Below are 26,432 nucleotides of genomic sequence, written 5' to 3' on the forward strand. Positions count from 1 at the left end.
TACTCAAGTCCTCTTGCGATGAAGGCGCTATGCTAACTGCTTGCTCTACCTGCATGCTTGCTTTTAGTGACTGGTGTACTAGGACATCCAGGTCCCTTTGTAGGTCAACATTTCCCAATCTACAACCATTTAAATAATACCCTGCCATTCTCTTTCTCCATCTTAAGTGGATAACTTGACACTTATTCTCGTTATACTGCATCTGCCAAATATTTGTCCGCTCTGATACGAGGAGAAATGTATTCATTCAAAGGGCTGTGAACCTTCGGATTTCTCTACCCCAGCAGGTTGTGGATGCTCCATCATTGAATGCATTTAAGGTCGGGATAGACAGATTTTGGTCTCGGAGGGAAAATGGAGTTGAAGCCCAAGATGAGCCGTAACAGTCCAAATGGTCTACTCATGCTCCCATTTAATGTTCTCACATTACATTCTGTACCCTTGCCGTTTTCCCGCATTAGAGGCACTGTATAAATGCATGTTGTTACAAGCTGGGATGACCAACCTGAAAGTGAATATTGAATTTAATTCATACTGCCTAGGATTAACAGTTAACAACTTGAGCTATTCTCCTCAAGATTAACACTTAATTAAAAATTAAACTTAGTACGATCCGGGCCATTTTGGCAGTTAGCATGGGTGTCCAGCTCCCATAGAAATATGTGACCTCATTAACAATACTGTAGCATGTAGATTGGACCACAAATAATGGGGTCTAAAAATATGAAGATACCACAAGAGAACAGAAAAAGACCAACTGGTCTATTAACACAAAAGCTAAATACTGCGGGCGCTGAAAATGAAATTAAAACAGAAAATGCTTGTCTGCCACAGTATAAAAAGGAATAGATACTTTCAACCCCATGTCTCCTCCCTCTTTCATGCAGTCTCCTAGGACTGGACAGAAATTAGTTTTTAAAAAACTCCTCAAGCCAATTTAGTCATGGGGATGTTTCAGGGTGACATTAGTATACTTATACACACAAACCAGATTTTTCTATGAAGGAAGCTGCTTCATGGGAGGAAAGAATGGAAACAGATCCAGCTCTCTGCCCACCATATGAAATTGGACAAATTTCACAGCTATTCTGTGCAGGGTTATAACAATAGTTGAAGAGTTTTGAGTAATTCGAGCAAGACTAATCTTATGCCGGGAGAGCTTAGGACCCTTACGACAAAACGGTTGGTAAATTGAAACAAAATTATTGAGCCTAGGATTCAAACTTTTCTACCAAACAACATAAAGCATTTTACTCGATCAACTGTCTGCACTCAAAAACAGACGTAGCTAAAGCAAACATTTGATTTTTGTAGTGCTGAAACCCAACAAGGCAAATACATTCAGCTGATGTCAGTAAAGACAGAGAAGTCCGCACAAGATTGCACATGCATTTAAATCAGTTAGGAAGGGAACAAAAAAAGTACAGCACAGAGGCAGCACGGTGGTTAGCACTGCTGTCTCATGGGGCCGAGGTCCCAGATCCCGGCTCTCGGTCACTGTCCGTGTGGAGTATGCACATTCTCCCCTTGTTTGCGCGGGTTTTGCCCCCACAACCCAAATATGTGTCTGGTAGGTGGATTGGCCATGCTAAATTGCCACTTAATTGGAAAAATGAATTGGGTACTCTAAATTTTTTTTTTTTTAAAGTAGTACAGCACAGGAACAGGCCCTTCGGCCCTCCAAGCTTGTGCCGATCATGATGCCCTAAGTAAAAACAAAACTTTCTGCCCTTACTCGGTTCCTATTGATGTACCCATCCAGATACCTCTTAACTGTTGCTAATGTGCCTGCTTCCTCTGGCAGCGCGTTCCATGCACCCACCACTCTGCATAAAAAACATACCATACACATCTCCCTGAACTTTCCCCCTCTCACCTTGAACCTGTGCCCCCTTGTAACTGACACTTACACCCTTGGAAAAAGCCTCTGACTATCCACCATGTCTGTGCCTCTCATAATTTTGTAGACCTCCATCAGGTCGCCCCTCAGCCTCCGTCTTTCCAGTCATCTTTCTGAATTATGGAACAGGCTTGAGAGCCTGAATGGTCTACTCCTGCTTCCAAATATAGAGTGACTGAGCAGACTGCAGCTTCATGTTGCCTACCCACAACATAACCGTATTATTTCATATCAGTCATCCCAGCTGATCTGGGAAAAGACATAACTAGCTGGCTTGGAGGCATGGTTAACAAAGTACATTTAACATCCTCCCCTCACCCTGCTCAATAAAAAGTTTACTGCAGTGCAAGAGAGTTCGATTAGCAACACTCACAATGAATGATGAACTTTACCAGCTGTTAGACATCTTTGCTTCCAAACTGAAAGAGCTACAAAGGGTGCATTCGGGTTTTGTCACACAGTCTCTTGTGCAATGCGGAACGGAAGTATAAAGCAAGATTAAAATGAGTCAATGTAATTTTTTAATGCATTAAAATGTGTAAAAATACTTAAAAAAAGTTAAACACTTAAATAAAAAAGGAAAATAACACACAACACTAAAATTATGAAATCAAAATGGATTACGCATGCACAAGCGCTTTGTAAATCTGGCAAACGTTAACAAGTAGTGATCCTGTTTACTGTACTCCAAATTCAAACAGCTGTTCAGCTTGTTTTTTTTAAACTGAGAATGTTAATAGCTTTGGTGAGAAACTGATGTGGATGAACTGCTGAGCCAGGCAAATCCAGGGTGCCAAGCCCCAGCAGAAAGTCATTAGCCAGTCATCGTTTCTGCAATTCTGCAGTTTCAATTACTTATGTTAGATCATCTGCCTTGCACAGTTGACTACCTCATTCACTATTAAAACAAAATACAGTTTTGAAAAGACATGGAGAAAAAGTGGGGGGTGGGGAGGTGCAGGAGGAAACCAAACGGTCCGTAACCAAAGAGCATAAACCTGCCGCGAATTTACTCAAAGGTGTTCTGTCACTACAGCATGGCAGTGACATTTAGCCACTAATTAAGCAGTAGTACTAATTTACGTACTTGGTGCCACTTAGAAACTGCTGAGGTCAATTGTAACCACTTCTGAATTTCAGGTTTCTGGTTGAGTACTGTCTCTCTGCTTTTTTTCATTTAAAAAGATGGCTTTGCATCTGTATGGAGTCAGTAGTTCTGCTATTGCAAAGAGTGGGATCCCCATTGAAAGGCACTGGAAATAAGTTTGCATGAGATCTCCCTTGAAATGGAAGTAACTGCTTTCCGATCCTCACTGCAAGGCAGGGAAATAAGTTTGAACTGCTCCAATAAATAATTTATTTCACTTTATTGTTCACATGCTTAAAATAGGGTTTTATGCTAAAATTCAAGACATTGATTGAAAAATTAATTTTAATGTTTATTTCTTTACTATCTTATTATAAACGCCCTGCCTGAAGGAGTGAACTTCAATTCAAGACTCATTACTCCAACCTGAAGTTGAATGGTGCTTCTAAGGCAGCCCATTTTTCATCTCAGAGTTCAAAACAAAGAAAATAAATGCAGCTCAGTAATCATTCAAGATTGTAATGGGCCAGAGTTTAGAGAACACCAAAGTGTATCATGGAGTTCACCTGACCCACAACTTTTAATAGATTGTGGTATGTGGAACACACGACCCTCTACAGGTGTGGTAGAGCAGAAATGGAAAAGTATTTTTTAAAACTAAACACTGTTTATTCTATGAACTCAAGTTAACCTTGTTAAAGACAGTGAACATCTTCACAACTATTAATTCAAATATAACCCCCCAAAGAATACAACACTAAGTAATCCTAAATAACTTCCCAAACAACATCCAGAAGACAAAAGAAACACCTTTCAACAGAAGCACATTAGGTTAACATTCACTACTGAGAACATTTATAATTCTAAATCCACCAAGTGATCAAGAGATAGTCTTTTCATGGCAGAGAGATCAACAGTACAACTGCTCTGTCTGGCTTCCGCTCCAACACTGAAAATGAAACTAAAACACACCCTGCAGCAAACATCCTAAAGTGAAAGTAAAAAGCTGACAGACAGCCCAGCTCCATCCACTCTCTGACATCACTGCAGCAGTAAACACTCATTTCTTAAAGGTACTCTCACTACAGATACTTATATACACACCCATTGATAAACACCCATTTCTTAAAAGGTACTCTCACATGACACCTCTCCCCAAGAAAAAAAATATAAACCATCAACTTCAAGATGGTTTCGCTTTTCACCTTTTCACTATCCTTTAAGAAATGCACACAGTAAATATACTTTTTTGTTTCAAGAGAAACAACACACGCAAACAGGTATAATAATATAGTCTTCCTCCAACTGAAATCCTTCCTGATTGACAGTCTCTTTGAACAAGGTGGTCTCTGCACGATCCGTCCATTTCTCTACGCCTCGACATTTCTCTTTAAAGTCACATACTTTAGTTCAACCTGATCGCAGAGTCCCTTGTAATTCTCCAACACAGGAGCATTGGTTATCACAACTTTCAGGCCATCAAATGCCTGTTGAAAGTCCGCTGTCCACTGAAATTTTTGACGTTTCTTCATCAAGTCCATCAGTGGAGCAATCACGCTCCAAAACGTTTGCACGAATGTTCAATCAAATCGACTCATGCCAAGAAATCGCATTATTTCCCCTTCGTCTTGTGGGTATCGGAAACTCCTCAAGGAAAGTGACTTGGGCCTTTCCAAATTCACTTTTGGCGAGGTTTATCACTAAATCCGCCTCCTGAAGTCGATCGAATAACTCCATCAGATGTTTCAAATGTTCTATCCATGTCTGGCTGAAAATTACCAGATAGTCGTTGTCTACCGCACAATTGGGTAATCCAGAAGCAACTTTGTTAGTTAACTGTTGAAATGAGGCTGGTGCATTTTTCATGCCAACTGGCAGAATTTTGAATTGGTATATACCATCTGGAGTCACAAAAGCTGAAATCTCCTTTGCCCTTTCGGATAAAGGTACCTGCCAGTAACCTTTAAGTAAATCCAGTTTGGAAATAAAAGCTGAACGTCCTACTTTCTCAATGCAATCCTGCAAAATGTGGGATAGGATAAGAGTTTGTTCTTGTAACTGCATTAACCTTTCTATAGTCCACACACAACCGTTGGGTACCGTCTGGTTTTGGTACCATCACTATGGGTGAGCTCCGTTGGCTGCAACCCACTTCAATTATGCCATTTTTAAGCATACTCTCAATCTCTTTGTTAACCTGTGCCAATTTTAAAGGATTAAGTCTATATGGATGTTGTTTGATTGGAACAGCATTTCCTACATCTACATCATGTATAACCATTTTAGTACTTCCCAATTTATCTCTACAAACTTGCACACGTGATATCAATAACTCTTTCAAGTCAGTTCGTTTTTCCTCTGGAAGATAACTCAACAACTTATCCCAATTTTTAAGAACATCCTTGTTTTCCAATTTAATTTGAGGTATGTCAAATTCACAGTCATCTGGATTTGGTTCATACTGAGTTAGAATCATTAAAACCTCCTCCTTTTTCTCTCCTTCCCTTTCAAAGTATATTTTAAGCATATTCACATGACACACTCGGTGAATCTTCCTTCTATCTGGTATTTTTACCACATCATTCATCTCACTTAATTTCCTTTCAACCTGATACGGTCCACAAAACCTAGCATTTAATGGTTCACCTACCACTGGTAACAATACTAAGACTTTATCTCCACAGGCAAAACTACAAACTTTGGATTTCTTGTCCAGGAATGTTGTCTAGCCAATTTAAATATCAGAAACGATTTTTGATCAGATGGTTGGAAAAGAACAGGTGAAGGATCTTGTCCTACGCAATCAATTAGGACCCTTGTAAAAGGTACCTCAAATGCTGGAATGGGTACTAAGGGTGCTGGTTTTATAACTGCTTGAGGTTTCCCATCACTTGACACTGCTCTATTTAATTGTTCCCTAAAATTTGACACATAATCCAATAATGTAAGTTCTGATTTCTCACTCACCAATTTTTCCTTAATCAATTTAAGTGGTCCTCTTACCTCATGACCAAAAATTAGTTCAAAAGGACTAAATTTTGTAGACTCATTAGGTGCATTCCTAATTGCAAACAGTACGAATGGAATTCCTTTATCCCAATCCTCTGGATAATTGTGACAACATTGTTTTTAATGTCTGATGCCACCTTTCTAACGCTCCCTGCGATTCTGGCTGGTACGCAGTTGATTTAAATTGTTTTATTCCTAAACTAGCCATAATTTCTTGGAATAACCTTGAGATAGAATTTGATCCTTGATCCAACTGTATTTCTGTGGGTAGACCATATCTAGTAAAGAATTTATGTAACTCCTCCACAATCGTTTTAGCTGTAATATTACGTACTGGAATGGCCTCTGGAAACCTAGTAAACACATCCATTATAGTCAAAAGATATTGATTCCCACTTTTCATTTCAGGAAGTGGTCCTACGCAATCAATTAGGACCCTTGTAAAAGGTACCTCAAATGCTGGAATGGGTATTAAGGGTGCTGATTTTATCACTGCTTGAGGTTTCCCTATCACATGTGTGACATGATTGACAAAATTTAACTACATCTTTATGTAGTCCAGGCCAATAAAAATGTTTTTGGATTTTAGCTTGAGTTTTCCTTATTCCCAAATGACCTCCCACTGGTACCTCATGTGCAACTCGCAAGACTTCCTTTCTATACCCTACCGGCAATACTACTTGATGAACTTCTGCCCACTTTTCATCCGTCTTCATATGTAAAGGTCTCCATTTTCTCATCAAGACATCACTTTTACGGTAATAACACTCTGGTATACACGCAGATTCCTCTTCCATGTATGCTTTCTGATACATCCGTTTTATTTATACATCTTTTTGTTGTAACTCCGCCAATTTCCTGAACTAAAAATATCCGTCTCATCCTCCACCTGTTCTTTTCCAACCATCTGATCAAAAATCGTTTCTGATAATTGCACTTCACCTTTATCTTTACTTTTTGATTTCTCCTCTTGTCTTAACCTGTGACTTTACGACCTTGTTACTACACTATCCGGAAAAATCCGAGGATATTCCTCCTTCAACACTTCAGTTGTCTGAGTTGCCACTGGCTTATCACTCCCACCTGCAATCCAACTATATCATTACCCAAGATAAACTGTATTCCTGGACAAGATAGTTTCTTTATTACTCCTACTACCACTTCACCGCTCTTCACTGGACTTTCCAATCTTACCTTATATAATGGAACGCTACTCCTCTCACCCTGAATTCCACATATCACCACCTTTTCTGGCAACATTCTTCCCAAACTACATAACTCCTCATCTCTGACAATTAAAGATTGACTAGCTCCCGTATCTCTTAAAATTGTGACTTCTTTACCTGCTCCTCCTGATACACGAGTAAACTTTACACACATAAGTAAATTATTTAAAGAGATCTGGCACCTTCTTATCAATCACCTCTTGATCAGGCTGTACAATCCTTTGCACCTCCTTCGTTTCACTTGGGCTTTTATTTACCACTTTAACAAACTCCACTGTCTTATCCTGTTTTACCACATCAGCCTTCCCAGTGCTTTTCTTCAACCACCAACACTGTGACTTTACATGGCCTAGTTTATTACAGTGAAAACATTTGAAACTTTTCATTTCTTTTCCAACCTCCTGGATTTAGTTTTTAATCTGAGGTACACTCTCCTTATTATCTCCCATTAGATCAACTTTGCCCCTACCACTTGAGTATTTCTCATGTCCCTAGTTTCTATCCCTCACAGGCTGAAACTGATGTCGGAAACCAAGCTTTGAAATATGAACTAATTCATAATCATCTGCCATTTCTGCTGCTAATCTCACAGTTTTAACCCTGTGCTCTCCCACACGAGTTCTCACTACTTCAGGAATTGAATTTTTTAATTACTCCAAAAGTATAATTTCTCTGAGAGTTTCATGGGTTTGGTCTATTTTCAAAGCCCTTATCCACCTATCAAAATTACTTTGTTTGAGCCTTTCAAACTCAATGTACGTTTGACTAAATTCTTTCTTTAAATATCTAAACCTTTGTCTGTAAGCTTCAGGCACTAGTTCATATGCACCTAAGATGGATTTTTCACCTCCTCAAACATCCCAGATACCTCCTCTGGTAGTGATGCAAACACTTCACTAGCCCTACCGACCAGCTTTGTTTGAATCAGTAATACCCACATGTCCTGTGGCCATTTTGTTTGTTTAGCTACCTTCTGAAATTAAATGAAAACGGCTTCCACCTCCTTCTAGTCAAACCTTGGCAATGCTTGGACATATTTAAATAGATTCCCACCAAGCCTTCGACTTTGACGCTCTTTCTCACTATCCTCATCATTATCAACCAATTGTACGTTTCCCTTTACGTCTGCCAATTTTAACTGACTGTCATGTTTCATGGCCATTTTCTGAAGTTCCAACTCTCTCTCTATCTTTTTCCCTGATCTGTACCTGCCTTTCTCTTTCCTGTTTTCCCCACTTTCTCTTTCCTTTTTTCCCCACTTTCTCTTTCCTGTTTTCCCCACTTTCTCTTTCCTCTTCCTCCCTACTTTCCTCTTCCTCCCTACTTTCCTCTTCCTCGCTCTCTCTTTCTCTACCTTTCTCTTTCCTCTTTCTCGTATTCAAGCTGCTTTAATTCTTTCTCACGTTCCATTTGTTTAATTTGTAACTCAATTTGTGCCATTTCCAATGAGTCAAACTGTATCTCAAGCAACTTTAAATGCTTAGCCATCACCATAATTACCTCATATTTTCGCATTTTGTCAGGTAATGTTAACTGAAATGTTTTTGCCAAATCTAACAGTCTGCTTTTAGTCTCTGTCTGTAAGGTACTGCGTGTGACCGTCTCCATCCCCAAAAACCTCTGAGCCTCTGAAAGAGCCATTGTCCACAACACACTCTTTACTTCAACTAGAATACCACACCTGAAAACAACCACAATATGCTCACCTGTCACTGTCTTTAAGTTCACTAAGCCAATCCAATAGATAGGCTTTTATCCTCCTCAAGCCCCCAATCTGTTATGGGCCAGGGTTTAGAGAACACCAAAGTTCACCTGACCCACAACTTTTAATAGATTGTGGTATGTGGAGCACACGACCCACTCTACAGGTGTGGCAGAGCAGAAATGGAAAAGTATTTTTTGAAACAAAACACTGTTTATTCTATGAACTCAAGTTAACCTTGTTAAAAACAGTGAACATCTTAGCAACCATTAATTCAAATATAACCCCCCAAAGAATACAACACTGGGTAATCCTTAATAACTTCCCAAACAACACCCAGAAGACAAAAGAAACACCTTTTAACAGAAGCACATTAGGTTTACATTCACTACTGAGAACATTTAGAATTCTGAATTCACCAAATGATCAAGAGATAATCTCTGCAGTACACCTTCTCTTTCTGGCGTCAGCTCCAACACTGAAAACAAAACTAAAATACACCCTGCAGCAAACAGCCTAAAATTAAAGTAAAAAGCTGACAGACAACCCAGCTGCACCCACCCTGACATCACTGCAGTAGTAAACACCCATTTCTTAAAGGTACTCTCACTACAGATATTTATATCCACACCCATGTATTAACACCTATTTCTTAAAGGTTCTCTCACATGTCAAGCTATGTGACAAAATATCCAGATCAACTGAGTCCTTCTTGCCATTTCCTTCTCCAATTATTAATTTGCTCAAACAGGCATAGGCCCTAAAGAAACCATCGCTGGAAACCTTTTGAACAATGAAATTGCTAGGGCGGCACGGTAGCACAGTGGTTGGCACCGCTGCCTCAGTGCCAGGGACCCGTTTTGTGTTGAGTTTGCATATTCTCACCATGTCTTCGTGGGTGCTCCTGTTTCCTCTCACAATCCAAAATGTGCAGGTTACGTGGATTGGCCATGATAAATTGCCCTCAAGTGTCCACGTTATGTGTGTGTTAGGTTATGGATGGGTGAGTGGACAGGGGTAGAGTGCTCTTTGAAGTGTTGGAACAGATTCGAAGGGCTGAATGGCCTCCTTCTGCACTGTAGGGATTCTATGAATTTGCTATTGCATATGCAAATTTATATACGTTTTTGCAAATTTTGCAGCCATTAGCTGTGTTGTGAATGTCCTCAGCCTAGTAAAAGGAAACGTGGCAACTAAAATGATGTTAACCAAATCTATATCTCCTCTGTTCCTTGCTATTGATGATTTCTACACACAGACTCTTTTTAGAAATACAACACTGAAGAAAACGGCACAAGTTCGACTGCAGCACCAAAGTGCACAAGAGACGCATGAAGGCAAACCACACTTGACACAGAAGCATTTTGTAGAGATTTTAAAATAGAACACCACACTGTTTTAAGAAATGCGCTAACCAACTAAATTGCAGTGAATACCAATTTTTCACAAAAGACTCCGAGAAAATATACTGCAGTGGTATCATAGCTTAATGCATATTACATAAAACATGACACAAGTAATAACTAAAATACAATGAAGGAAGATGTCAGGTGAGATCATGTAGAAGCAAGACACATGAAAAGGGGCTCCCGGTTGGGTCTTTGTTTCGGATCAATTTTACCTGACCTTTTGGGGGGTTTTGTTGACCAAGTGCCCGTTCTGGGTTTAGGAACTGTTCCTCAACAGTCATGCCATAAACGTTGGCAAAGAAGTTGGCCTCGAAGAAAGCTCAAGAGCGTAGCCTGAAGGAGGTGAAGGAGGGAAGATGACACGTTGGCGGTAGTGATGGTGCAGGAGCTGGAGAATTTGGGCAAGCAAAAGGTTTGACAGTTTGAGCAGCAGGGCTCCTTTAAAGGAATCCTTTAAAGCCACTGCGAGGAAGCTTTGGGCCCAATTCAAGAGCAGTTGGTGAAGACCTCGAACGTGGTTAAAGTGCGGGGTGAGACATTGAAGGGGGTGGAGGAGGCCCTGTTGCAGCATGAGGATCGGTGTGTCTCGTTGAAGGCTGAGTTGCTGATGGTGGCAGATATCAACAAATGCCCGAGTCTGAAGTTGCACGATCTGGAGAACAGGTCAAGACGGTTACGCCTCAGGTTGATGGAGCTGTCGGAGTTTGAAGGGCGCGAAACTGACCCAGTACTTTTCAGATACGTTTCTTGGTTGGTGGGAGGGGGTAAGTTGTTCTCCTCTCGTGAATTGTCAAAGCTCACCTGGCGATCAGGCAAAAGCCAAGGCCGAATGAACCACCGCAGGTGGGAATTATACGCTTTCAGAACTTCCAATGGAAGGAGACCTTGGAGTGGGCAAAGAGGATTCAGAATATCAACTGTGATGGTGACACGGTACAGGTATATCAAGATATTGGGACTGACCAGGCAAAGAGGTATGCAGCCTTCAACAGGGTGAAGGGTGTTTTCTACAGCAAGGGCGTGCAATTTGGGGTGGTGTACCCGGCAAGGTTGCAGGCCACCATGGACTCGAAAGTGCTTTCAGGAGGGGACAGTGGTGGCTGAGCAGGGTGTTTGTTATGTGATGGAATGGAAGACAATGCTGTTAGTGAACATGTACTCGCCGAATTGGGATGATATTAAGTTCATGGTACGGCTGTTCGAGTTGGATACACACCAGCTGATTTAAGGGGGGAGGAGGATTTTTAACTGTGTTTTGGGCCCAAAGCTAGATCATTCCAGGCCAAGTCACTGTATTTCGGGGTTGGCGAATGTGTTGGCGGCATTCATGGAGACGACAGGAGGGGTGGGTCCATAGTGATTTGTAAACTTGGTGGGTGAGGTGGGGGGGTAAGGGCTTTCATTTTATTTGCCAGTACACAAGGTGTACTCGAGGATTGACTGCTTTGTTATGGTTAAGACTTTGCTTCCTGGGGTAAAAAGTGCAGAGTCTGCACGTCCTCCCCCTGTGTGCATGGGTTTCCTCCGGGTGCTCCGGTTTCCTCCCACAGTCCAAAGATGTGCGGGTTAGGTGGATTGGCCATGCTAAATTGCCCGTAGTGTCCTAATAAAAGTAAGGTTGGGGGGGGGGGGGGGGGGGGGGGGGTGTTGGGTTACGGGTATAGGGTGGATACGTGGGTTTGAGTAGGGTGATCATGGCTCGGCACAACATCGAGGGCCGAAGGGCCTGTTCTGTGCTGTTCTATGTTCTAGTACTCGGCAGTGGTCATTTTGGACTATGTGCCAAATTGGATGGTTGTGAAGCTGGTGGCAGGTCGGGCACAGCGCAGGGGTTAGAGGTTGGATGTGGGTCTTTTGGCTGACCTCGGGTTTTACGTTAACGTTTCCAGGGCCATCAGGGATTATTGTGGCATGGAGTGAGAATGGGGTGGTCTCTACTTCTATGTTATGGGAAATGTTAAAGGCAGTGATCAGGGTAGGGGGCATTTCGTACAGGGCTCTTTTGGATAGGGAGGCGAGGCAGGAATGTCAGGAGCTGGTGAATGAAATTCTGGTTGTGGATAGGGAGGAAGCGAGTGATCCCATGCCAGAGCTTTGGGAATGCAGGAAGAAGCTGCAAATGCAGTTTAACCTGTTGTCCATGGTCTAGGTGGTGCATCAGCTGCGAGTGGTAAAGGGAGCAGCATACGAGTACGGGGAGAAGGCTAGTCATCTTTTTGCCTATCAGTCAAGGCGGCAAGAAGTTGCAAGAGAGATTTTGCAGGAGCCAGGGGCGGCGGGAGGGAATCGGCGTCTGCTCCAGAAAGCTCAAGTCCCCAATGAGGGGCTTTATAAATCACAGGGGGGTGAGCTGGGGATGTTAATAGTTTTTAGAGGGGTTGCCGTCTGTCCAGGTAGAGGAGGAGTTGTGGGAGGATTTGTAAGTGCCGTTGGGGTTGGAGGAGGTGCGCATGGCTTTGGGGAAGATGCAGACTGGGAAGGCGCCAGGACCAGATGGGTTCCTGGTAGAATTCTATAAGTTTGTGAATCACTTGGTTCCATTGGTGTTGAGGGTGTTTAATGACTCATTGGCACGGGGGTTCCCTGCGCCAGATGTTGAGGCAGGCTTTCATTTCCCACCTTCTGAAGAAGGACAAGGAAACCAGAGTGTGGGTCGTACACACTAATCTCTCTGCTTAATGTGGCTGCAAAACTTCTTGCCAAGGTTTTAGCGCTAAGGTTGGAGCCGTGTCTCCCGGAGGTTGTGGGGGAGGATCAGACAGGCTTTGTGAACCATAGCATGTTGTCGTAAATTGTGAGGCGGTTACGCAATGTGGTTGTTGCACCAGTGGTGGGGCCAGAGCCCGGAGATAATTGTGTCTTTGGATGCAGAAAAGGCCTTCAACAGGGTTGACTGGAAATACTTGTTTATGGTTCTGGATAAGTTTGGGTTTGGGTTTGGTCCTGGGTTTGTATTGTGTGTGGCTGTTGTATGAAGCACCGTCGACTAGTGTGCAAACTAACACCATGGCGCGATTCTCCCATGCCGCACTGTATGGGAGAATCGGCATTCACGCCATTTCCCCCCGCGGCGCCAGTCTGACGCCGGCAGGCGATTCTCCGAGGAACAGAGAATAGGCTCCATTTGCTCCGGCACGTTTGGCGCTGCGCCGGTCACAGGCTGCTGTCCGCGGCTGGGACGCCGATTCTCCGGCCTTGATTGGCCGAGTGGCTGCACGGAAACGGTAGAGTTCCGCCGGCGCCATTCACACCTGCTCGCAGCCGGCGGGAGCTCTGTGCGTAGGGTCGGGGAGTGGCCTGTGGTGCGGGGAGAAGCGCTCCTTCACCAAGGGGGGGGGGGGGCTCCGATGGGGTCTGGCCCAGTCTCTCCAGCCCTGGCCCTATTTTATTATGTGGCCGGCCCCTAAACCCCCACACCATGTTGCGTCGGGGCTGGCGCGCTGAGCAAGTACCCCGCGCATCCGCGGGTTGGCGCGGCCCAACTGTGCATGCGCGGGTTGGCGCCGGGAAGGGAGGCTGGAGCAATGTGAACCGCTCCAGCGCCGTGCTGGCCCTCTGTGGGGGCCAGAATCAGTAGTGCCCGCACCCGTTTTGCTCTGTCGTGAAAGGCAACGGCGTTCATGATGGCGCAAATACTCTGTCTCCATTTCAGAGAATCGCGTCTCATGAGTTTGGGGTCCTTCAGATTGCACAGGGGAATAAGGCAGGGTTGTCCTATGTCTCTGGTGTTGTTCGCATTGGCAATTGAGCGATTGGAAATTGTCTCCAGGGCCTCGGGCAAGTGCAGAGAGATTGTGGGGGTGGGGGTTCTTTACTTTAAGCTAAACTGCACTTTTAAAAAATTAATTTACATGACTTGAGCATCGCTGGTTCGGCCAGCATTTAGCGCCCATCCCTAGTTGAACTTCAGAAGGTGGTGGTAAGCTGCCATCTTGAACCACTGAAGTCCCTGGAGTGTAGGTACACCCATAGGCTGTTCAGGAGGGAGTGCCAGGATTTTGCTCAGCGACAGTGAATGAACGGCGATATAAGTCAGGCCAGTGAGTGACTGGGAGAGCAACCTCCAGATGATGGTGTTCCCAGGTGTCTGTTGCTCTTGTCCTTCTAGCTGGTAGCAGTTGTGGGTTTGGAAGATACTGTCGAAAGAACCTTGGTGAAGGGAAAGCAATCAAGCGGACTGCTTTGTCCTGGATGACTTGTGCCTTGTAGATGGTGGACAGGCTTTGCGGGGTCAGGACGTGAGTTACTTGCTATAGGAGTCCGAGCCTTTGACCTACCCTGGTGGCCACAGTATTAATATGGCTGATCCAGTTCAGTTTCTGATCAATGGTAACCCCAGGGTGTTCATTGTGGCGAATAGGGCATCGGTGGATTTGCAGAAATGGGACAGCACCCATCGTCTCTGGCGAGCCGGGTGCAAGCGATTAGATATAGAACAGTACAGCACAGAACAGGCCCTTCGGCCCTCGATGTTGTGCCGAGCAATGATCACCCTACTCAAACCCACGTATCCACCCTATACCCGTAACCCAACAAGGGGGGGCCCTTAACCTTACTTTTTAGGACACTACGGGCAATTTAGCATGGCCAATCCACCTAACCCGCACATCTTTGGACTGTGGGAGGAAACCGGAGCACCCGGAGGAAACCCACGCACACACGGGGAGCATGTGCAGACTCCGCACAGACAGTGACCCAGCCGGGAACCGAACCTGGGACCCTGGAGCTGTGAAGCATTTATGCTAACCACCATGCTACCATGATTAAAAAAACATATTTCCATAATTCGTTTTTATGTTTTAGTACCTTCTGGTTTTCCTGCCTAAAGCATTCTTCCAGGGCTGGAGCAGCTCATAACGGGGTTGATATAGGCGGGGTGAACGCCTCTGATTGGGAGAGGGTCTAACAGAGGGATAGGCAAGCGGGAGGACGGATGGGTGGGGGGGTTGGCACTGCCGGACCTGTTGTTTTACTATTGGGCAGCCAATGCGGAAAATGGGTGAGATTGGTTCAGGGACCAAAGATTACCTGTGTACAGATGGAGTTGGGGGTCATGCAAGGGTGTCTAGGGGCCTCTCGGCTGTTTGTTCTAGCGAAGTATTCGTCGAATCCGGTGGTTACTTCCACAGTGCCACCATCCACCTTGCTGGAATGGATTCTCCCCAGTGCAGGGTCGGAGGAGATTGGTACGTCCACGTTATATGGTCAGATCATGGGAGACAAGTAGGTTTCAGTGGGGGAGGTGAAAGCCAGGGGGAGGAGGAGCTGAGTCCAGTTTTGGCGGAGGAGGTGTAGAGGAGCCTCTCCACAAGGTGAATGCTACATGGATTTCCGGGGGTCTTGTTTCAACACCATAAATCGGTCATTTTAAATGTGGACTTGGAGTTCTGCCCATTAGTAGCGATATTTGGGCTGTCAAAGCAACCTGAATTGAGGGCCAAGGTGATAGCAGATGCTCTGGCCGTTGCCTCATTTTTGGCTCGGCGGTGGGTTCTGGTAGCTGGAGGCAGGCGACACATCCCAGTGCCGCAGAGTGGCTGGGTGATTTGACGGAGGTCTTGCGCCTTGAGAGAGTCAGGTTCACAGTGAGAGAAGCAATAGACAGTTCTATCGTAGATGGTAACCGTTATATTGCATTTCAAGGATCAGGTTAGCTTTTGATGGCGGGGGGGGGGGGGGGGGGAGAGGAGTGGTTATAATTGTTGTTTTTAATATATTCATTGAGATTATTGATACACGTGGTATTGTTTGATTGTTAACGTATAAAATGTTACACGGTGGCAGTGGCGATCTCTGCTGCCTCACAGGGCCTGTTCAATTCTGGCCTTGGGTCACTGTCTGCAGGATTCTGCACGCTTTCCAGCTTCCTCCCACAGTTCAAAAGGTGTCCGGTTAGCTGGATTGGCCATGCTAAATTACCGCTTAGTGTACAGGAGCCCCTTAGTGTACAAGTATGTTAAGTGATGGAGTTATGAGGATAGGGCAGGGTGGAAGGGGGGGGGGGGGGGGGGGGGGACGACAACATGGGTGGTGTGTTGTTTAAAATGGGTTGGTGCAGACTCGATGGGCTGAATGGACTCCTTCTGCACTGAGGATTCAACGACTTCTATGACAATAATTTCAAAAAGATAGATCATGTTTTAACCAACCTTATCGAATGGACGTTGTGTACTTCCAGAAGACATTCGAAAAGTTGCCACATAACAGGCTCCCGACAAACATCAGGGTGTGGAATCAATCAGGAAGTAGCATGGATTGAAAAGTGGCTACAAAATTGAAAAAAGAGGACAGAAGTTAATGGAAGATTTTTGGACTGGCAGAAAGTGGAAGTGGTGTTTGACAGGGATCCATCTGGGACTGCTGTTGTTCACCTTTCATAAATTTTATTTACCTTCAGAAATTAAGGCATAGTGTCGAAGTTTGCACATGAATGCACCACAGCACAGCAAGTCAAACAAAACACGGAAAATGTCAGAGAAATGGCAAACTGCGCTCCATATAACCGAAGTGTTCATTTTGGGAAGAGGAATCAGGAGGGCACTTATTCCTTGCAAGTTAAGAAACTAATAGGAATAGTGGAACAAAGAGATCTGGGAATACAGATACAAGGTAGCAACACAAGTTAATAAGCTGTGAAGAGTGCAAACAAAGTGCTGGGGTTCATTTTTAGAGGAATTTCTACAAACTCCTGGTTAGACCACACTTGGGTGCAGTACTGGCCTCCATATTACTAAGGAAATTAAAGCTCTGAAGAATGTGCAGAAAAGACGTACAAGGAGGTTGCCATAATTAAGAGGATGCAACTATCAGGACAGATAGAGCAAGCCGGTGCTCTTTTCTCTGGAAAAAAGAGGGCTAGGAGAAGAATTATATGGGTTGACAAACTGATCTTAAATGGTCACCTTGAAAATAATACAAGTGAATGTATCACTATGCTTGAGGGGAGAAGGGAGAGTCAACTTTGACGGATGAGAAATAGTATGACTACAGTAAACTGGGCTGGACTATTAACAAGTAAAACCAGAATAAAAGAACAGGAAATATTCAAACAAGTAATTTGTACAATGCAAATGAGCCAAGAGACCACCAAAAGGCTAACACAAATCGAAGGAAAAATGCAAACCATGTGAACAAACGAGGGCGATAAAAGCACTGAGGGGATACAACCAAGGTGGCATGAGATCCAAAAAAATGCAGTGTGTAAAAGACGCATGCTACGAAAATCAAAGTTAACAGGAATAATTTTGTTACAACACCCTGGGCTAGAGCACAGTCAATTTCAGGCCTACATGCCCCAGAGTCACAACACAAATGAATTAACCAATTATTATTATACAAATACCCAAAGTCTTTGGACCTTGGCTGTCCACTAACAACAGGCACCAGGTTGGTAAGGTTAATAATCATTATTATTGTCACAAGTAGGCTTACATTAACACTACAATCAAGTTACTGTGAAAAGCCCCTAGTCGCCACACTCTGGCGCATGTTCGGGTACATGGAGGGAGAATTCAGAATATTCAATTCATCTAACAAGCACGTCTTTTGATACTTGTAGGAGGAAACTGGAGCACCCAGAGGAAACCCACGCAGACACGGGGAGAATGTGCAGGCTCCACACAGTGACACAAGTCGGGAGTCGAACATGGGTCCCTGGCATTGTGAAGCAACAATGCTAACCGCTATGCTACTGTGTCGTTAAACACTATTACTGTTTATACCAAGAACTATCATGAAAAATGCAATAAATACAACTGGATAACGACAAGCTAATACCAACTTGAAATGTCACACTCTCTACCTACATACACAAGACAGACAAACACAGAAGGAGAAAAAGGGTGAAAAATAATAAAGATTAAAGTCCAAATATAAGAGCCTTAGCACACTTTCTTCACACCAAGTTTGCAGATTAGAGTCTTTGGTTTTCATTTGGTAAAGGCCTTAGTTGTAGATTCATTAATTCAGGGTCCCTGTAGTTTAGAAAATGCAATACTCATAGGCAGCATGCTTTCTGGAGAGGCACCTTATTTCTCATCTGGGCCTTCAGCTCGAGGCTCACATTCAGGCCTCTTGCCTTCTGTCAAACCTTGCTTTCAGCTCATGGTTTGACTTCAGGCCTCTGCAGTTTCAGGAGAACAGCACCCAGAGGCTTTCTGGAGAGTGAGTCAGCCCTTATAGTGGCCTTCTGGACAGAATTAGTTGGGTCTGTTCACCGGCTGGCAGAGATCAAAAAAGCAAGCAAACTCGAGACATGAGACTTTGAAAACCATGCCAGTGGGAACAGATCCATTCACCACCTTTTTTTCCAGAGGGCACATCCCTCTGGACCCATTCATTGGCCACCAGCCAAATCAATCAATCAAACCAAGTCCTCACTGACACCGGCCAGTCAGCAATCACCAATTTAACCTTCCAAACTCTTGTGCTTGAATTGAAGCTACAGGCTGCTTGCTTGCCTGCAAAGTGGTATTTCCATCAATCATCCATAGATCAAAAATCCAACAGCAAAATAAAAAGGGAAATAAGGGAATAGACAGCAAGTACCCTTCCAATTTCCATAGTTATGTTAAGAGAAATAGTGGTAGTATGGTATGTGGGTTCAACAAAGACAGGTAAAGGTTAGACTTGTTGAACCCAGACAAAGTGACCACATGAAGTGATGATGTAGGCAAAACGAAAAGGTTTCATGACACAGAACTACTATCTACAACTCCACTCCCCGAAGGGTCTCCCGCCCCAAGTTTGGATAGGGCTTTTTATGTCCGCTGGGCTCCCCACCGTTAAAGGAAAGACCCGCCCCCTTATCAGGGAACTCGTATTCATCTGAGGTCACGGGGAACCTCATAGTCCAAAGCCCGTGAATCGCGGGAAGGTTCGAACACGACGATAATGAACAATGAGGGAATTCTGGACTTGTGAAATGAGTACTTTGTACTTGTTTTCACAGTGAAGCAAGAGGCCATATGACCATAATAAATAGGAGCAGAATTAGGCCACTCGGCCCATCGAGTCTGCTCCATCATTCAACTTTGGCTGATATTTTTCTCCCCATTATTCGGCCCATTACTCCTGATCCCCTTATTAATCAAGAACCTACCTATCTGTGTCTTAAAGACACTCAGTGAATTGGCCCTCCACAGCCTTTTACGGCAAAGAGTTCCACAGATTCACCACCCTCTGGCTGAAGAAATTCCTCCTCATCTCTGTTTTAAAGGATCGTCCCTTTAGTCTCAGATTGTATCTTCTGGTTCTAGTTTTTCCTACAAGTGGAAAGATCCTCTCCACGTCCACTCTATCCAGGCCTCGCACTATCTTGTAAGTTTCAATAAGATCTTCCCTCAAACTTTTAAACTCCGAGTACAGACCAGATTGCTCAACTGTTCCTCATATGACAAGCTCTTCATTCCAGGGATCATTCTTGTGAACCTCCTCTGGACCCATTCCAAGGCCAGCACATCCTTCCTTAGATACGGGGACCAGAACTGCTCACAAAACACCAAATGGGGTCTACCCAGAACCTTATACAGCCTCAGAAGTACATCCTTGCTCTTGTATTCTCACCCTCTCGACATAAATGCTTACATTGTATCTGCCTTCCTAACTGCCGACTGAACCTACACGTTAACCTTAAGAGAATCATAAACAAGGACTCCCAAGTCCCTTTCTGTTTCTGATTTCATAAGCATTTCCACATTTAGAAAATCGTCTATGCCCAAATTCCTCCTTCCAAAGTGCATAACTTCACACTTTTCCACATTGTATTCCATCTGCCACTTCTTTGCCCACTCTCCTGGCCTGTCCAAGTCATTCTGCAGCACCCCCCTGCTTCCTCAATACTATCTGTCCCTCTACATATCTATGTATCATCTGCAAACTTAGCAACAGTGCCTTCAGTTCCTTCTTCCAATCGTTAATTTATATTGCGAAAAGTTGTGGTCCCAGCACCGAGCCCTGAGGCACACCACTAGTCACCGGCTGCCATCCTGAAAAAGACCCCTTTATCCCCACTCTCTGCCTTCTGCCAGTCAGCCAATCCTCTATCCTTGCCAGGATCTTACCCTTAACACCATTGGCTCTTAACATATTTAACAGTCTCCTGTGCGGCACCTTGTCAAAGGTCTTCTGGAAATCCAAATAAATCACGTCCTGGTTCTCCTTGTTATCTCCTCAAAGAATTCCAACAGATTTGTCAGATATGACCTCCCTTTGACGAAGCCGTGCTGACTTATTTTATCATAGTAAGAAGTCTTACAACACCAGGTTAAAGTCCAACAGGTTTGTTTCAAACACGAGCTTTCGGAGCGCAACTCCTTCCTCAGGTGAATGGGGAGCTATGATCCAGAAATACTTATATAGACAAAGTCAGAGATGCCGGACAATGCTTGGAATGCAAGCATTTGCAGGTAATCAAATAATTACAGATGCTCGCATTCCAGGCATTGTCCGGCATCTGACTTGTTTATATAAATGTTTCTGGATCATACCTCTCCATTCACCTGAGGAAGGAGCAGTGCTCCGAAAGCTCGTGTTTGAAACAAACCTGTTGGACTTTAACCTGGTGTTGTAAGACTTCTTACTGTGCTCACCCCAGTCCAACGCCGGCATCTCCACATCATGGCTATTTTACCATGCACTTGCAAGTACTCCGTGATCTCATCTTTAATAACGGCCTCTAAAATCTTGCCAATGACCAAAGTCAGGCCAACCAGCCTATAATTTCCCATCTGCTACCTCACTCCCTTCTTAAATATCGGTGTTATATTACCTACTTTCTAGTCCTCTGGGACCCTTCCTGCCTCCAGTGATTCCTGAAAGATTACCACCAATGCCTCCACAATCTCCTCAACTATCTCTTTTAGGACCCTGAGGTGTAGTCCATCTGGTCCAGGTGACTTATCCACCTTCAGACCTTTCAGTTTCCCCAGAACCTTCTCCTTAGTAATGGTCACTGCACTCACCTCTGCCCCCTGATTCTCCTGGAGCTCAGACATTCCACTGGTGTCTTCCACCGCAAAGATCATAAATACCAGAGGTACAATTGAATCTAAAAATAGTTCAAAAGAAATGCCTTATGGATTTAGCACAAGCTAAATAAAAGTGAAAATAAAAATGAGACTTTAAAGTGGGAAAATCTCCAGAATCTGATGGTTTCCATATTATAAAAGGAACTATTACAACAGGAAGGTAATTGCAGATGCACCAGTTGTAATTTTCTAAAGCTCGCTAGTATAAATAATTGTAACTTGGGGCTGTAAAATTGCTATTGTTTAAAGAAGGGAAGGAAGGAGAAACCTTTCCATCAATTTAACATTAATTGTTTGCAAGTTGGAAACCGTGAGTGAGAACTTGGGCAAGTACGAGCGATCACAGATAGCCAACATACCTATATTATTATGTTGAAAGTGCACACCTGACTAAAAATAAATAAATAAATAAATAAATAAATAAATGTTTATTATCACTAGTAGGCTTACATTAACACCGCAATGATGTTACTGTGAAAAGCCCCTAGTTGCCACATTCGTCACCTGTTCGGGTGCACAGAGGGAGAATTCAGAATTCTCAGCTGGAATTGAACCCGTGCTGCTGGCCTTGTTCTGCATCACAAACCATCTGTTGAGCCCACTGAGCTAAACCAGCCCTACAGACTAATCACATTAATTCTTTAGAGAAGGTCATAAATATAGTGAATATTTTTTAAAAATTCATTTTTACATAATGTGGGCTTCGCTGGCTAGGCCAGCATTTGTTACACATCCGTAATTGCCCTCGAGACGGATGAGCTGCCTTTTTGAACCACTGTAGGTCCTGTGGTGTAGGTACACCCACTGCTTTGTTAGGGAGGACGTTCCAGGGTTTTGACCCAGTGAAGAAATGGCAACATATTTCCAAGTCAGGATGGTGAGTGACTTGGAGAGGTTCGGTGCAGACTCAATAGGCCGAATGGTCTCGTTCTGCATTGCAGGGATTCTAAGATCTGCTGCCCTTCTCCTTCTAGATGGTGGTGGTCTTGGGTTTGCAGGTCCTAAGGAGCCTTAGTGCAGTCCTACAGTGCATCCTGCTGACACTGTGGGTCTGTGATGGAGGGAGTGAATGTTTGTGGATAGGATGCCAATCAAGCAAGCTGCTGGTCCTGGGTGGTGTTGAGCTTCTTGAGTGTGGTTGTAGCTGCACTCATCCAGCCAAATGGGAAATATTCCACTCTTGACTTGTGCCTTGTAGGTGGTGGGCATGTTTGGGGAGTCAGGAGGCGGGTTACTTGCCACAGGTCTCCTAGCCTCTTATTGTCACAGTATTTGTATGGCTAGTCCAGTTCAGTTCTGGTCAATGGTAACACACTCCAAGGATATTGATAGTGGGGGTTCATTGATGGTAATGCCATTGAATTTCATGGTTTGAGTTTCTCCTATTGATGATGGTCTTTGCCTGGCACAAGTGTCACTGGCATGAATGTTACTTGCCACTTGTCAACCCAAGCCTGGATATTGCCCAGGTCTTGCTGTATTTGCAAATGGACTGCCTCCGTGTCCGAGGAGACGCGAATGGAGCTGAACATAGAACATACAGTGCAGAAGGAGGCCACTCGGCTCATCAAATCTGCACTGACCCACTTAAGCCCTCACTTCCACCCAATCCCCATAACCCAATAACCCCTCCTAACCTTTTTGGACACTAAGGGCAATTTAGCATGGCCAATCCACCTCACCTGCATGTCTTTGGACTGTGGGAGGAAACCAGAGCGCCCAGAGGAAACCCACGCAGACATAAGGAGAATGTGCAGACTCCACACAGACAGTGACCCAGTGGGGAATCGAACCTGGGACCCTGGCGCTATGAAGCCACAGTGCTATCCACTTGTGCTGCCGTGCTACCCTAGGATGATCAACAGCAAACATCCCCACAACTGCACAGCTGACCTTGTGTTGGAAGGAAGGTCTTTGATGAAGCATCTGAAGATGGTTGGGCCTGGAACACTACCCTGCAGAACTCCTGCAATGATGTGCCGGGACTGAGATGACGGACCTCCAACAACTACAACCATCTTCTTTGTGCTAGGTATGACTTCCAACCAGTGGAGAGTTTCCAATTGGCTCCAGTTTAGTTAGGGCTCCTTAATGCTATACTCAAACAAATGCTGCCTTGATGTTCAGGGCAGTCACTTTGGAGATCAGTCTTTTGTCCACGTTTGAACCAAGGCAGTAATGAGGTAAACAATGGCAGAATCCAAACTGGTCGTCCGTGAACAGGTTATTGCTAAGTGCCTCTTGATAGCACAGTGGTGATGATTCCTTTCATCACTTGACTGATGATTGAGAGTGGAGTAATTGAGCAGTAATTGCCCTGGTTGGATTTGTCCTGCTTTTTGTGGACATACCTGGGCAATCTTCCACATTGTCGGGTAGATGCTGGTGTTACAACTGTACTGGGATAGCTTTGCTAGGAGCATGGCTCTGGAGCACAAGTCTTCAGTATTATTGCCAGAATATTGTCACACCCACAGCCTTTGCTGAATCCAGTTCCTTCAGCAGTTTCTTGATTTCGCGTGGGGTGAATCGAATTGGCTGAAGACTGGCATCTATGATGCTGGGGACCTCTGGAGGAAATTTAGATGAATCATGCACTCGGCACTCCTGGATGAAGAGCATTGCGAATGCTTTAAACATATCTTTTGCACTGATGTGCTGGGCTCCTCCATCATGAAGGATGGGAATATTTGTGGAGTCTGCTCCTCCAATGAGTTGTTTAATTTTCCACCGCCATTCACAACTGGATGTGGCAGGGCTGCAGAGCTTAGACGAGATTCCATTTTTGGGCACCAAACCTCAGGCAAGAAAGAACTGCCTTTAGAAGAAGTAAAGCAAAGCTCCACCAGAATGATACCAAGGCTTAAGAAGGTTAGTGTGAGGTTAATCTATACAACAGTTGCCTGCATGACTTGAATTTAGAAGGGGTTGAGCAGTCATCTAGTAGAGATCTTTAAAATCATTATGTGTAGATGTTGAAACTATTTCTCCTGTTGGCCAAGTTCAGAACAATGGGGCACAATCTTAAAATTTGAAATTTGCTTCCAAAACGATTGCTGGTGCCATGTGAAGTGATACTGATTATCCCACTACAGTTCTGTCTTCAGGTGAAATAAATGAAATGAAATGAAAATCGCTTATTGTCACAAGTAGGCTTCAAATGAAGTTACTGTGAAAAGCCCATAGTCGCCACATTGCGGTGCCTGTTTGGGGAGGCTGTTACGGGAATTGAACCATGCTGCTGGCCTGCCTTGGTCTGCTTTCAAAGCCAGCGATTTAGCCCTGTGCTAAACAGCCCCAGACGATGAACTCCCATATACCTAAAAGTATAAAGCATTGTTCAGAATGTTTATACAGTTAGGGAGGAGCCAACAACTGGGGTTCAGGCAGAATTTGGCAAATTAATTTATGATTACATCACAAATGAAAAGGTCTGCTTTGCTCTGTTCACATTAAATGAATTATTTGTGTGTGTGTGGGGGTGGGGTTGACTCGTCCCGAAACACACGAGATTTTAGGTCTTTAAAACATGAGCAGACTTTAGAATCTCGGTCTACAAGTCAAGTTGAATAAAGGTCACTAAGTTTTCTGTCTCATTCTAGAGTGTGGGAGTTAATTGCTTTTAGTTTTTGTTACTTTATGTGAAGACATTAACTTTTTTTTTTTAACATAGCATTTAGTTCACACTTTAAGATAAGTGCACTTTTATTAGGGCAGCACGGTGGCCTAGTGGTTAGCACAACCGCCTCACGGCGCTGAGGTCCCAGGTTTGATCCCGGCTCTGGGTCACTGTCCGTGTGGAGTTTGCACGTTCTCCCCGTGTCTGCGTGGGTTTCGCCCCCACAACCCAAAAATGTACAGAGTAGGTGGATTGGCCACGCTAAATTGCCCCTTAATTGGAAAAAATAATTGGCTAATCTAAATTTTTTTTAAAAAATGATAAGTGCATTTTTATAAATAAAATGTCAAAAGTGGCAATACAGCAATCCAACAGCAACTCCTGCTAAACTGTGTGCAACTGTGCCAGGTTCATTTACACCCTCCCACCGTAATTCTAGCCAAGGGACAGTGCGAGTTAAGTATGACAAGTTTACATAGACATTTTCCATTATATATATATGGAGATAAAAATTTAATTGTGGGAAAAGTCAACAAAACTTTCAGATGCCAGGTTTTTTTTTAAAAACCATATGTGCTCCCCCAGGCACATAAGAGTGCCGTCTTAAAGGGGTGACCAGAAGGGGCACGAGAGGAAAATTCATGCTCAAATTTCCTGTCCTCGGTACATAAAAGTGCTCAAACACCAAGCAGCACTTCCAACGATACAGCTGAGATGTGCAACTCAGCTGTGTGGTTTCTGAAGGCAGAGCGGGCGAGGCCACAATCCACCACGTTTAGATGCAGCATTACATTTGGTTCTCAGAAATTAGTGTCCAGTAAATAGTATCTCTACTCTATAAAAACCAACAGTTTCCATTAAATCAGGCTTCTGAATGGTTTAATCATCTGTTTTTTTTACGACTTAATCATTTCCTGTTTTAGTTTTCTTCTTTTTTTTATTTTCTAGTTTGGGCTTTCAGTTTAGGTATTCTGACCTTTGCCGCATCTCCCCCAGTTTATTTTGTTCCTTGCTGTTTTATACAAGAATTGGTTGCTAAGCATGTTGCACAAGCTGTAGAGGTTCTCTTGGATCATTTTTCTTCAAATTCTTTGTTCTTAAAATGGGATGGGGGAAACAGAATTTGATCATGTGTGCCAATGTCAAGGGCCAGTCAGTTCCAATTCCCAAATCCACACTTCAAATTCGTCCTTTTGATTGACAACGCTGAACTCTGAGAATTCCCAGGTATGATTATTTGATCAGGTAGCCTTTCTTAAACTGTTCAAAGCCCAGGCTATTGGCCGCTTAGCATTGGATGACATGGTCCACAAATTACCGAGCAATAGCCAGAGAGCGAAGAGAGTTGACAAACATGTTTTGAGGGATCAAATCAGCCTTGAAATGCTTCTGCTGCACAACAGATTACTGCGTCATGGGACGTGTGCTTTAAAACATCTCTGCAATCCATAGC

At 43.9% G+C, this 26,432-nt stretch overlaps 1 protein-coding gene across 10 annotated transcripts in view; it reads right to left on the reverse strand.

Moving 5' to 3' along the window:
* The window catches only part of si:ch211-278j3.3 (E3 ubiquitin-protein ligase RNF19A), a 123,951-nt gene that overhangs the window by 80,868 nt on the left and 16,651 nt on the right, over positions 1–26,432 (reverse strand). For 8 of the 10 annotated variants that reach the window (XM_038799462.1, XM_038799458.1, XM_038799461.1 and 5 more), the window contains one exon: positions 16,483–16,599. The exons of 1 other annotated variant lie outside the window; for it this stretch is intronic. The gene's annotated coding sequence lies outside the window, so the exon portion shown is untranslated. Of the gene's footprint in view, positions 1–2,273; positions 2,293–16,482; positions 16,600–26,432 lie in introns of those variants that run through there. One more of the 10 variants, XM_038799460.1, reaches the window with a different exon arrangement.

The sequence above is a fragment of the Scyliorhinus canicula genome, chromosome 6, assembly GCF_902713615.1.
Source record: "Scyliorhinus canicula chromosome 6, sScyCan1.1, whole genome shotgun sequence".
In the NCBI taxonomy this organism is placed as follows: Eukaryota; Metazoa; Chordata; class Chondrichthyes; order Carcharhiniformes; family Scyliorhinidae; genus Scyliorhinus; species Scyliorhinus canicula.